Here is an 11934-nt window from a genome sequence, read left to right as displayed (position 1 = left end):
AGAACCTGTTCTATTAAATGCTTATACAAGTAGAGCCCCCCCCGACAGAGTGGAGAGGGTGTCAGCAGTACGTTTGTGTTGACATCACTGATTATTTTTCCCTTCCTCTGATCAGTCAGAACAATAACCCCAAAAAACGGATCCTGTCTGTGGAGCATCCGCCTTCACTCGGTCAGCATTTGGTCAGTAATCCATCAGTATTGCTAAAGCAAAAAAAAAACAGGAGTAGATCCAAAACAGAGATGACACGTAAATGGAATATTTGCATGTCTTCTGTGTTTTGTACCCACTCCTGCTTTTGGCTACCAAATGATAAGCCAATTCTGATGGGACCATACAGGCCTTACAGGTGCTACACAGACAGGATCAGTTGTGCGTCTCATTTTTCCTTCCTTCTGACAGATCAGAAGTAGGAGCAAATAAATGATGATGTCAGCCAGGCCAAAAGACAAAATAGTGGCCCAGTCATGAAGTGGGGAGGGTGGGAACAGCATGAGAAGTGCATAGAGTGACCCAATGACAGAGTCTGGAGGTGGAAGCAGCATCAGGAGGTGGCCACAGAGTGGCAAAATGACAGTGTGGAGGTGGCAGCAGCATCAGGAGGCCACAGAGTAGCACAATGACAGTGTGGAGGTGGCGGCAGCATCAGGAGAAGGCCACAGGGTGGCACAATGACTGTGTGGAGGTGGCAGCAGCAGCATCAGGAGGAGGCAACAGGGTGGCACAATGATAGAGTGTGAAGGCGGTGGCAGCAGCATCAGGAGAAGGCCACAGGGTGGCACAATGACAGTGTAGAGGTGGCAGCAGCAGCATCAGGAGGAAGCAACAGGGTGGCACAATGACAGAGTGTGGAGGTGGCAGCAGCATCAGGAGGCCACATAGTAGCACAATGACAGAGTGTGGAGGTGGCGGCAGCAGCATCACCAGGAGAAGGCCACAGGGTGGCACAATGACAGTGTGGAGGTGGCGGCAGCAGCATCACCAGGAGAAGGCCACAGAGTGGCACAATGACAGAGTCTGGAGGTGGTGGCAGCAGCAGCATCAGGAGAAGGCCACAGGGTGGCACAATGACAGTGTGGAGGTGGCAGCAGCATCAGGAGGCCACAGAGTGGCACAATGATAGAGTGTGAAGGCGGTGGCAGCAGCATCAGGAGAAGGCCACAGGGTGGCACAATGACAGTGTGGAGGTGGCAGCAGCAGCATCAGGAGGAGGCAACAGGGTGGCACAATGACAGAGTGTGGAGGTGGCAGCAGCATCAGGAGGCCGCATAGTGGCACAATGACAGAGTGTGGAGGTGGCGGCAGCAGCAGCATCAGGAGGAGGCAACAGGGTGGCACAATGACAGAGTGTGGAGGTGGCAGCAGCATCAGGAGGCCGCATAGTGGCACAATGACAGTGTGGAGGTGGCAGCAGCAGCATCAGGATACCACAGAGTGGCAAGGTGACATAGTGTGGAGGTGGCAGCAGCATCAGGAGACCATAGGATGGCAAGGTGACATAGTGTGGAGGTGGCAGCATCATCATCAGGAGACCACAGAGTGGCAAGGTGACCTAGTGTGGAGGTGCCAGCAGCATTAGGAGACCACAGAGTGGCAAGGTGACATAGTCTGGAGGTGGCAGCAGCATCAGGAGACCAGAGTGGCAAGGTGACATAGTGTGGAGGTGGCAGCAGCATCAGGAGACCATAGGATGGCAAGGTGACATAGTGTGAAGGGGGCAGCATCATCATCAGGAGACCACAGAGTGGCAAGGTGACATAGGGCAGCTTTTCCAGGGCAAACTCTACCAGTTGCGGCCACAAATCCAGTTTGGCTGCCCAGTAGTCCAGCGGATCTTCAATGTGGGGTGGCAGGGTGCTGTCCAAGTATGCCACCACTTGCTGGTTCAGGTCCTGCTCCAGTTCTAGCTGCTGCTGGTGAGAAGTTTCTTCACTAGGCGGGTGAAGAAAGCTGTTCATCAGCGACTCTAGACTCAAGTTGCTGCTGATGGAGCTGGAACTGCTCCTACCCCCCCACCCTGCCACAGCAGCAATGGCAGAGGAACGTGATCGCAGAGGGCCCCCCGGTCAGACCTGCGAGAGGATGGACGATGGCGCAGATAGGCAGTGGCCAACTGACTATATAGGATGTCTCTATAGTAGTTCAGTTTGTCCTCCCTCTCAGCGGGTGTAAAAAAGGCCCCCATTTTGGACCGGTAGCGAGGGTCCAACAAGGTGGAGAGCCAGAAGTCATCCCCCTGTCGAATAGTGACAATTCGGCTGTCACTACACAAGCAAGTGAGAATGCATCGGGCCATTTGTGCAAGTGACTGGGAGGGACTCTCTGCGTCCATCTCCACTGCATAATGCCACGGTGTGTCTGGGTCCTCTGCCTCGTCTTCCTCATTGCCCTGTAGCTCCTCTGGCTGCTCCTGCTCCTTCGCTCCTGTCACCTGTGTAGAAAAACCACCCATTTTGCTACACATTGCTTGTGCTCCAATGTCCTCCTCCTCCTCCAGTTCAGCCCCCACAGGGCTCATGTGGCCATGAGATCTAGACGCCACATCTCTAGTCCCCTGACCAACCAGATTTACTAGCATCTGTTCCAGGACATAAAGCAGTGGAATAACGTTGTTCATTGCATAGTCCTGGCAACTGACAAATAACGTGGCCTCCTCAAAGGGCCTGAGCAAACGGCAGGTGTCACACATGAGCTGCCACTGGCTGACATCGAAGTTACACAGAGGAGTACTCCTGTCCGCTTGGATCATCAAGAAATCGTTTATGGCCTTTCTCTGTTCGTATAGTCGGTCCAACATATGGAGGGTGGAATTCCAACGGGTGAAAACGTCACATATCAGCCTATGGCACATGGCTCAGCCCTCCTTGACGCAGCGCCAACATTCTTCCTGTTGTCGGTCACCATGGTTCAGTTTTTGAGTTGTCGCAGAGAAAGCCAGGATTCGATTCATTGATTAAAAGGACACGGAGCAATATCTCCCCTGTGTGACTCCGTTCGCCCAGACAAACGAGGTGCAGAACAGTGTGACACCGCCGTGTGGTATGCTGGAGGGGCACTGTGAATTGTCCCTGCAGTGGTGGCTGAGGACATGGTGGGGGATGAGGAGGCAGAGGCGGACATTGTCGCAGGACCAACAGCGTGAGAACGTGGAGGCGGAAGCAGCGTTACCTGGCCAAGTTGCTGGTGTGGCTGTGCAGGAACCACATTCACCTAGTGGGCCGTAAAGGACATGTATTGTCCCTTACCGTAGTTACAGCTCCACAAGTTGGCGCTGCCGTGAACTGTGGCAGACACCGACAGATTCAAGGACTGGCCCACCTTCTGTTCTACCTACGTGTGCAGGGCTGGTACTGCCTTTTTGGCAAAGAAATGAAGGCTTGGGACTCTCCACCTTGGCTTGGTACAAGCCACCAGTTCTCTGAAAGATGCAGAGTCCACCACTTGGAAAGGGAGGGACTGCAGCACCATCAACTTGGCCATGACCACATTCAGCTTCTGCGGGGTTGGATGAGTGCACGCATACTGTTGTCTCTTGGCAATCGCTTCGGTGATCGATTGCTGATGGAATGACTGACTAGGAGGAGGAGCAGGAGCATCAGGACCAGCAGATGATGGGAAGGACAGACAGCTCCCTTCGGCTGAGGTGGTGGAGCCTTGACTGCCTGAAATCGTGTATGTGCCACTGGGTGATGCAGCGGTTGCTGCGGTAGGCTGGACCACCACATCGGAGCCGCGGTTTTCCCAGGCCACTTTATGGTGATGGTGCATATGTATACGCAGGGCCGTGGTGCCAACATTGGCATCCTGGCCACGCTTCACCTTCTGCCCACAGATTCTACAAATGGCCATGTTCATCTCCTCCTGCGGCTTAATAAAAAACTGCCACACCGCCGAGTAGGTGATTTTACCCCCAACACTCTGCACTGACTGATTGCTACCGCCGCTGCTTCTGTGAACCCCTGCACCACTACTTTCCGGGCAGGCAGGCCCCTGCGAAGCGGGTGGTCTATCCCGGGCACATTTGGCTCCCGACCTCCCACTGCTGCCACCCTGCTGACTCCCGGCCACGCTAGCGACTTGTTGGCTCCGCCGCTGCTTAATGGGCAAGCTGCCACCCTCTTCTCCTGATGATGATGAAGCCCCTAATTCACCTGGCTCCCAAGTGCGATCAGCTAAATCATCATCATTGAGTACTGTCTGCACATCAGTGATGGCCTCCTCAACAGTCTCTGGGTCAGGAGCCTGAACGCTCGCAACACCAGCTCCCACGCCACTCTCCTCATCACTACTTGCCGCCCTACCGGAGGAAGCGGCGGATGTCTCCTCCACATCTTGGCTGGCCAGTAGCTGCTGACTGTCCTCTAGTAGCTCATCCTCGCTGTATAGTGGAGCTGAGCCCACAGCATATAATATTTCACTAGCTGAGGGAACAGAAAAGGACAGAGGCAGGTTGAGGACAGGTGAGGGCACAGGGCCTGCTCCTGGGCCATGCCAACTAAGGGTTGTGTCTGACGAACCCACCGACTCTTAGCTGGGGGTGTCTGATGTCTCTTGGGACGAAATGGATGACCGAGTCAACCATTCAAGGACCGCTGGGTTGCTGGTCAAGACACAACCACTAGATGACACAAGGCACTCAGGCCTCTCGCTGCGACTCCTGCTGCCACGCCCCCTTACTCTGCTGAGACCTGTGCCTGCCCCAAAAACATTTAGGCCTCTGCCACTCCCCTGTGCAGGGCCTGGCACTTCCCTGTCTGACATACTGTTAGATCAACTAAATAAATAAATAGGAAATTAAAACACCCCAAAAAAGTCTGTAATTTTCTCACTTCACCACACAACGGCTAATAAGCCCTTTTTTTACCACTAATACAAGCCCAAAAATGCTTTAGAACATATAACTGCAACGCACAAGGGCAAATAAGACATAGAAATATTTCCTTGTAATAAACCCTGTTAATGGCTGTATCAAACAACACTTGCACCCCAATAACAAGATCGGTTTGCTGGAATTACAGAGCTGTATAATGGCAATTTGGATCCGCAGTCAGTGCAGCAAGGTGTAATAGGATTGTTCCTATTACCCAGGCTGTAACCTCCCCTACTGAACCCTGTTCTTCTTCAATACTGTTAAATGATTCCCCCCTATCCTTTCCCTGAACTTCTATACAGCAAAATAGTCTTTCCTAGCACTGTCCCTAGCGCCTGCTAACATCTCTCCCTGCACTAAGTACACTGGAAAAGGGCTGAATCCAAGATGGCTGAGGCTATTTATAGGGCTGTGACATCACAGGCTGGCTGCTGATTGGCTGCATGCATGGCATTGTGGCTGATCCCTCGTTCCCAGAGTTCCTTGCTCCATGTCCAAACACATGCAGCAGCCATTTTAGGAAAAAATACAATTCGTTACCACAAAGCGTGAGAAAATTTGGATTCGGTGCGAATCTAATTTTTCCTGAAATTCTGATCGAATTCCACTTCATCAATTTCGATTCGCTCATCTCTACCCATAAACTACCATTGTTCTTTAAAATCATGTGACGCCCGTTAAAATTTTTTCCAGCATATGGCCGTTTTTCACTGTCGTGAGAATGTCGTCTAAGTTTCCTTTTTCACGTACAGATGATCAGGCAGATTATCGGGAACTCTGCAGACGATCCTGATAACTGCCTGATTATCAATGGAGATAAGGGGAGCATTTACATGCAGCAATCACCTCCGCTATATGGGGACACGTGATCAATACATCAATCGCTCGTCCCCATAGATAATAATCATTATTCCTGGGCAGCAGATCATTGTTTAGAAGGAGCAATCTGCTGCAACAATCTGCGCTTCGTAGTGCGTCACTGGGCTTCTGATCCCTACCTCCACTCCACAAAAGATAGGTGAAGTCCTATCTTCGGTCGTATCTTGCAGATCACGCACCCATTCAAGTTAATGTTTGCTGTCCGCAGTCCAAGCACGACAGCTATACGGTCATGTGCATGAGCGCTAAGTCCTAAATTAGGATGTTGACTGCTGACAATTTTAGCGTGGTTACCTTAGGCTGTAGCAGGTCTTCTTAGACCTCTTCCAGACAAGTCATGTTAAACTCTTCATGTTTTGGCCAGCAAACATGGAGGAGTATTTCACGTAGACCACGCCTGGGACCTTTTGCGTATGGTTTAAACTTAGTTTTTGGAACACCATGCATCCACAGAAATGGTTAAATAAGGTACCATGTGTTATCCTTGTGTGTGACCCACAATGTGGGTCAGTTTGACATGACTGAAGTTGGTAACAGACTCCCTTTAAAGTTCACTAATAATTTATATGTACCCCAAAAATTTCATTAATCTGAGGGCTGCTGCAACGACCAGCTGATCATCATGAATCCGACTCATGAGACCTCTGATAAGCAGATGACTGCTGGAAGATGATCCAGCCAGCTGCTCATTCCCTGTATCACATGAAGGCTTGAGTTAGTGACAAGCCATCACATTAGCATTCCCTCGTCTCCATACAGAGTAGATGACTGCTGCATGTAGATAGCCATTAGATGTCCAGGGGGCACTACAGAGAGGCACTATGGGGACATTCATATAATCTGAAGGCACTGCAAGGGTTAGGGGTTAAAAAAAAAGACAATTAAATTCATACATTTGTATCGGACATTAAAAAAACGGATTTAAAGCAAACGTTAAGAACAGATAATAGATGCAAACACTGATGCAAAATGGCCATGAAAATCTGACGGTTTATCCGTTTTTAAAGAACTTTTTTTGCACTGTCAGTTTTTCATGACCATTTTGCATCAGTGTAAGCATCCATTTTCTGTCTGTCTATCCATTTTTAACATCCAGATTAATTTTATTGGCTTTTTTAAACCCCAGTGCCCTCAGCATATATCATACCCCGACACAGTGCCCTCACATTGCCTGCTATTGCTCCCAGTACATATAATGGTCCCCATAGTGCCCCCAGTATCAATAATGCTCTTCATTACTGGACCCAGTATAGATAATAGAAGTGTCAGCCCATAAAAATATTTGCCCCCATAGTGCCTCCCCGAGTATAAATAGTGGCCCCAACCCCTGGATATATAGTGCTGCCAACACTCTCTCCCATCCCTCCCAACCCCAGTAGTGCTGACATTGCTGACAAGTAAAAAAAAAAATACATTAATGTGTGTGTGTGTACATATACAGTACAGACCAAAAGTTTGGACACACCTTCTCATTCAAAGAGTTTTCTTTATTTTCATGACTATGAAAATTGTAGATTCACACTGAAGGCATCAAAACTATGAATTAACACATGTGGAATTATATACATAACAAACAAGTGTGAAACAACTGAAAATATGTCATATTCTAGGTTCTTCAAAGTAGCCACCTTTTGCTTTGATTACTGCTTTGCACACTCTTGGCATTCTCTTGATGAGCTTCAAGAGGTAGTCCCCTGAAATGGTTTTCACTTCACAGGTGTGCCCTGTCAGGTTTAATAAGTGGGATTTCTTGCCTTATAAATGGGGTTGGGACCATCAGTTGCGTTGATGAGAAGTCAGGTGGATACACAGCTGATAGTCCTACTGAATAGACTGTTAGAATTTGTATTATGGCAAGAAAAAAGCAGCTAAGTAAAGAAAAACTAGTGGCCATCATTACTTTAAGAAATGAAGGTCAGTCAGTCAGCCATGAAGGAGAGTGATGGGGTGCTGCGCCAGATGACCTGGCCTCCACAGTCACCGGACCTGAACCCAATCAAGATGGTTTGGGGTGAGCTGGACCGCAGAGTGAAGGCAAAAGGGCCAACAAGTGCTAAGCATCTCTGGGAACTCCTTCAAGACTGTTGGAAGACCATTTCAGGGGACTACCTCTTGAAGCTCATCAAGAGAATGCCAAGAGTGTGCAAAGCAGTAATCAAAGCAAAAGGTGGCTACTTTGAAGAACCTAGAATATGACAAATTTTCAGTTGTTTCACACTTGTTTGTTATGTATATAATTCCACATGTGTTAATTCATAGTTTTGATGCCTTCATAGTCACGAAAATAAAGAAAACTCTTTGAATGAGAAGGTGTGTCCAAACTTTTGGTCTGTACTGTATATATGTATATAATCACCAGAAGCACAGCTGGGAACACTCGCACCGCCCTGTACGTAACAAGACCTGGCGCTCCTAGCATGATCATGTGGCATCAGGATGCTGGGAGTGATTGTCTTTGTAGCCATGCCTTGAGTTGAGGTGAGTATTTTTCTTATTACATAGTGTACCCATTTTTAACGGCTGCCAAACTGGTGGCATGCCCTATTTTTGACCGCTCCTGTTCACTGGCTATTAAAGAAAATGGCCCTGTGAATAGCCCCATAGGCTGCATTTGGTTCGAATAGTTTTTTCGCTGTTGTGTGAATATTGCCTTAGACTTTGAATGAAGTTATCACTGTAGCATTTTTCTGGTGACTATTGCCTACAATTTGGATGGACGTATTATACAAACCTCAGCTGCTAATAGGGGTCTGTGTGCAAGCAACATCACGTTCCTGCTTCCAGCCACATAGCAATGAGTATGGGGAAGAAGCAGGAAGGAAGATCGGTGTCCCCGCAGCCGCGTCCAGGCTCTCGGGATGAAGCTTCTTACGTTACATCAGTTTTTGTGGCTGTGGAGACATTGAGTGTCCTCTACAACCAGACATGAGGAGCAAATGTATTTTAACATGTAGATACTGAAAAATGTGAGAACTTCATATTAAACCCAAGCATATAAATGCTACTTTTTATACTATTGTCAGGTGACTTACTAATCCTGTTCGAAATGCAGACATCACCGGCAGGCTGTTCCAGCAGGGACAGGCGCAGCGGTTTTAGTCGGCAAAAGTAGGCATAAGCAGAGGCAGATTAAGTGTATCATAGGCCCAAGGCTGTTTACTCATCCTGGACCCCCCCACCATCCCCCTTTCACGTTCCTCTCCATATTAATTTTATTTTGTACATATTAAAGAAAACTATGCCTCAATAAGAGTATAACACCCCCAGCCCCTAAGAGTGTCTGGTATACAACCCTCCACAGTACGCGTTATACAGTATAACAACCCATAGTTTATGGTATATAACACCTGCAGTCTGCAGTATATAACACCCCACAGTATATAGTATAACCCCAAAGTATACCGTGTATAGTATAACACCGCCAGCCCCTTATAGTGCATAGTATACAACACCTCATAGTATGCAGTATATAGTATAAAACCCCACAGTATATAGTATAACCCCAAAGTATAGTATAACTAGGGTGGCCAGACGTCCGGTTTTAGGCCAGACAGTCTGGTTTTCTGGATCCCTGTCCTCCGTCCGGCGCAGGGCCTGGACGGACACAGGGATGTCCACCCTTTCAGTAGCTCACGCACAGACAGCAGCACTGCGCTGTCGGAGCATGGGCTGCAGCAACTGACTGAGGCTTCTGTCATCCCCAGCCAGTCACTAGAGCCGCAGACATGGCTCCCTGTGGCTGACTGAGGGGGATCGAAGCACCCTGACTGCCCCCAGCTCACCTTCCCCACAGAAATTTCTTCCCTCTCCTCCCCCCGTTTTTTCCCCGGCCCGCGATGTGGGCATGGCTTCACAGAGGTGGTGTGGCATATCAGTTTGGGGGCGTGGTCGGTGAGGTCAGTCTTTCTTGGGTGACGCCAGTGACCACCCTAAGTATAACACCGCCAGCTCCTTATAGTGCATAGTATACAACACCCCATAGTATGCAGTATATAGTATAAAACCCCACAGTATACATTATATACTATAACACCCCTCAGAATACCGTAGAGTATACCACAGTATGCAATATACAGTATATCACCTATAGGGTTTCGCTCTGGTAGATAGGGTAAGCGGGCGCAGTACAGAGGCAAAATACAAGTTCTTAACTCAAAACATCAGTGTTTATTCACACTTGAGGCAATTGCACAAAACAGCACGGAACTTTGCAGTCTTGGTGTTAATTCACACACAATGGAAAGTTCATATAACACAAGTCACCTTGCTGGAAGTTCTGCCTCCAGTAGTCCACAGCAGGCTTTAGGGGGCCTGTTTCCCAAGTGTGCGGCTCTCAGCCGTCCAGCATGGTACAAAGCCTCAGATCCCAAAAACAGAGACATCTCTTCTGAGCCCAGCTGCCTATTTAAGGACAGCTAGGTGCCTCCAAAACCCGGAGAGGCACTTAAACTCTGGCCCGGTATTTGACCTAACCCATCATTGTCATAACATAAATCAAACTGTGACCCCCCCCCCCCCCCCTCCCATAAACCTACAACTTCTATATCAGCAACAGATAAGGAAGGGGTGCTGCGCAGTGTGGATTAGGGTTTACGCCATGTCTCCTATAAAGAGACGCCAGGACACTGACATGTCACTGAGCGACTCCTTATCAGACTGAAAAGACTAGCGTGGTATTAGCAGGAGGTGATCAAACCCACATGCAGTCGTGCATATATATAGGGGAGCAAATCCTTCACTTGTGGCCCGTTGCTAATGGCGATCCCCAGCAAAAATGCATACGGTGGAGGATGCCCGCAGCGAACCACAAGTACCACAATAGACATCCTACACAAGGTAGCAATTGTGTGGATGTCATAATCAATATAACAATATAACAAAATAATAGCAAAGACAGGTGCACTCTGCGGTCTTACTAAACCCTCAAACTGATTTTAAAATTGAGAGATTAGTCAACATGTCCTACGGTGTAGGACATGTCTAAGCCCGGGCACCACGCCAAGGTTTCTCAAGTAGCCCGGGACCTAACACTCTCCTACCTGAGCCGTATGGGCAATACCAGGAGCCAGTAGGCAAATTACAGGAGCATGAGGTCCGACTCACAAACAACTCACCAGTTACCTCCAGCATGTGGCCATGCTTACAGTGGGAGGAGGGAGGAGTCTGCGAGTCCCACTCAAGACTGGCTGATATAGCCCAGGCCTCACAGGTGCACCTAAATGTGACCTGTAGATGGAAAACAGGCACATTTAAATTGGAGTTCATACACCTCCAGGAATCTCTATATATTCAAACTGAAAAGACTAGCGTGGTATTAGCAGGAGGTGCTCAAAAAATTGCTACCTTGTGTAGGATGTCTATTGTGGTACTTGTGGTTCGCTGCGGGCATCCTCCACCGTATGCATTTTTGCTGGGGATCGCCATTAGCAACGGGCCACAAGTGCAGGATTTGCTCCCCTATATATATGCACGACTGCATGTGGGTTTGACCACCTCCTGCTAATACCACGCTAGTCTTTTCAGTTTGTATATATAGAGATTCCTGGAGGTGTATAAACTCCAATTTAAATGTGCCTGCTTTCCATCTACAGGTCACATTTGGGTGCACCTGTGAGGCCTGGGCTATATCAGCCAGTCTTGAGTGGGACTCACAGACTCCTCCCTCCTCCCATTGCAAGCATGGCCACATGCTGGAGGTAACTGGTGAGTTGTTTGTGAGTCGGCCTCATGCTCCTGTAATTTCCCCACTGGCCCCTGGTATTGCCCATACGGCTCAGGTAGGAGAGTGTTAGGTCCCGGTCTACTTGAGAAACCTTGGCGTGGTGCCCGGGCTCAGACATGTCCTACACCGTAGGACATGTTGACTAATCTCTCAATTTTAAAATCAGTTTGAGGGTTTAGTAAGACCGCAGAGTGCACCTGTCTCTGCTATTATTTTGCTATATTGCCACTCCTCATCAGCTAAAGAGTTCAGGCTCCCCGACCACTCTCAGTAACAACCTGATAAGTCTGAACTCTCCTTAGAAGAAATTGTAGAGAAAGTATAAATCATGAGAAGCACGTATTGTGTGCAACGAGAGGGCCGCAGGGGTGCAATGTGTGAGTGCGGTGGGCTGATGGGTGTAGTAGTTGTTACTCACAGTTTAGCAGCTCCCTGGGCTGGCGTACAGTGATGGGAAGGATAG

Source organism: Bufo bufo, chromosome 8 (assembly GCF_905171765.1).
Source record: "Bufo bufo chromosome 8, aBufBuf1.1, whole genome shotgun sequence".
Lineage (NCBI taxonomy): Eukaryota > Metazoa > Chordata > Amphibia > Anura > Bufonidae > Bufo > Bufo bufo.
This window is presented reverse-complemented; position numbering follows the sequence as displayed.